This window comes from Penaeus vannamei, chromosome 2 (assembly GCF_042767895.1).
Source record: "Penaeus vannamei isolate JL-2024 chromosome 2, ASM4276789v1, whole genome shotgun sequence".
NCBI lineage: Eukaryota > Metazoa > Arthropoda > Malacostraca > Decapoda > Penaeidae > Penaeus > Penaeus vannamei.
In genome coordinates this window covers 38786589-38789088 of record NC_091550.1, presented here as the reverse complement: position 1 = coordinate 38789088, position 2500 = coordinate 38786589, and the positions used below count along the sequence as shown (strand labels likewise).

At 32.1% G+C, this 2500-nt stretch overlaps 2 non-coding genes across 2 annotated transcripts; one reads left to right on the top strand and one right to left on the bottom strand.

The window, feature by feature from the left end:
* The first annotated feature begins 705 nt into the window (after positions 1-705).
* Positions 706-777, top strand: TRNAP-AGG (transfer RNA proline (anticodon AGG)). Its single transcript has one exon. It is a non-coding gene; the product is annotated as a tRNA-Pro (tRNA).
* Positions 778-2024: 1247 nt separating this feature from the next.
* On the bottom strand, positions 2025-2096 carry TRNAP-AGG (transfer RNA proline (anticodon AGG)). Its single transcript has one exon. It is a non-coding gene; the product is annotated as a tRNA-Pro (tRNA).
* Positions 2097-2500: the final 404 nt, after the last annotated feature.

Sequence of the window (2500 nt, the reverse complement as noted above, 5' to 3'; positions counted from 1 at the left end):
AACAATGAAAATGCTAACCTGAACAGTGAATCAGACAATAATTACAACAATATTAAAGACCCCCCCTCAAAAAAAAATAATGATAATAATGCCGATAAGGATAACAATGATGAAAATGTTGATGGTAATCATGATGATGCCAACAGCAACAATAACAGTAACGGTAACAATTAAGCAATTGATATAGTAATTGGAATGGTAATAGTAATAGCAGCAGCAGTAATAATAACAGTTATCGTTATTGATAATGGTAATTACAAAGAATAATATCAAAGCAATGAAAAATACGATGAAATTGAGTACTTTTTCCTAAGAATTTCAAAATATATATGTAGATATATATATGGTAGAAAAACCCACAATGCATAGACTAGTTTGTGCATTGTGGGTTTTTCTACCATGGCATCAACACAGTAGAGTGTTCTTCCATTCATATATATATATATATATATATATATATATATATATATATATATATATATATATATATATATATATATATGATCAAAAACATGAAAGCAAAAATCGCAGACACAGAGCTTTCGTCGACAAGCTGAATTTCGTGTAAATTATAAATATTGTATAAATATATTCTAATAATAATACGCATCTTTAGGGGAAGCGGAAGTGGGCGGAGCTACGACGACCGCTAACCAGGACCTTCAACTAAGAGTAACTTTCTCCTTTTAGACGCTTAGAACTAACGGCCTGATGGTCTAGGGGTATGATTCTCGCTTAGGGTGCGAGAGGTCCCGGGTTCAAATCCCGGTCAGGCCCTCTCTTTTAAGAAGCTGCGGTTGAAAGTGGCGATGCGAAATTATGCAAATAATACATTCCAGAAATTAATGAGACAATTCCTGATATTTGATAATGTTAATGGATGTAGAGAGCTTGCGAAATAGAAATGACATAAATGATATAATTACCAGGGATATAAGTGAATGAAAGCGTGCACATACGCCTTTGAGCCCATGAGCAAGCAACATGTCTCTCTATCTGTTTTAATTTGTTATATTTCACTGGTATAGGATTTTTAACAATACTGTTTTGGCAGCCGTCTACAATCAAGAAACTATATTCGTAAATATAATATATATACATATGTGTATTTCTCTTGCTTCGTATCATATCGTGTATCTTTTCCCCGGATGTGCTGGCGATTTTCACTGTTTCCAAAGTATTTGCTAATAGCCTGGGAAACGTTACATGGAGGCAATATGAGGACGTCAGAGGATGTCACTGGGTTTGATCTTTATGTTGCATAAAAATTTAATTACATATGAAACCTCAGTCTCAAGAAACTCAGGACTGGAGATCCTTAGAGAAAGAAGCAAGAAGCCAATTGCAACCCCAGATTTAGTTTTATTGCTGTAGGCGGAGTAATAGTGGATATAATCGTCTTTATACCTACACACATATGGATATATATATATATATATATATATATATATATATATATATATATATATATATATATATATATTTATTTATTTATTATTGTATACATATATATATATATGTATATATATATATATATATATATATATATATATATATATATATATATATATACCTACCTACACACATATGGTTATATATGCGTTATATATATATATATAGATAGATAGATAGATAGATAGATAGATAGATAGATAGATAGATAGATAGATAGATAGATAGATAGAGAGAGAGGCATACATATATGTATATATATTATATATACGAATATAGTTTCTTGATAGTAGACGGGTGACAACGCAGTATTGTTAAAACCCTATAACAGTGAAATATAAGAAATTAAAACAGATAGAGAGACATGTTGCTTCTTCATGGGCTTATAGACATGTGCACGCTTTCACTCACTTATATCCCTGGTAAATATATCATTTATGTCATTTCTATTTCGCAAGCTCTCTACATCCGTTAACATTGGCAAATATAATGAATTTTCTCATTTATTTTGTGAAATGTATTATTTGCATAATTTCACACCGCCTCTTTCAACCGCAGCTTCTTAAAAGAGAGGGCCTGACCGGGATTTGAACCCGGGACCTCTCGCACCCTAAGCGAGAATCATACCCCTAGACCATCAGGCCGTTGGTTAGAAGCGTCTAAAAGGAGAAAGTTACTCTTAGTTGAAGGTCCTGGTTAGCGGTCGTCGTAGCTCCGCCCACTTCCGCTAACCCTAAAGATACATTATTTATCATTTACTTGAAATTCAGCACATCGACAAAAGCTTTGTTTCTGCGATTTTTGCTATTATGTTTTTGTTCATATATATATATGCATATATATTTTGAAATTCTTAGGAAAAAGTACTCCGACAATTTCATCATATATTTAAATTGCTTGATATCATTCTTTGTAACTGTTACTATTACTGCTGCTGCTATTACTATTACCATTACAATTTCTATATCAGTTGCTTAATTGTTACCGTTACTGTTAATGTTGCTATTGTCATCTTCGTCATCAACATTATCATTTGTTATCCATATCA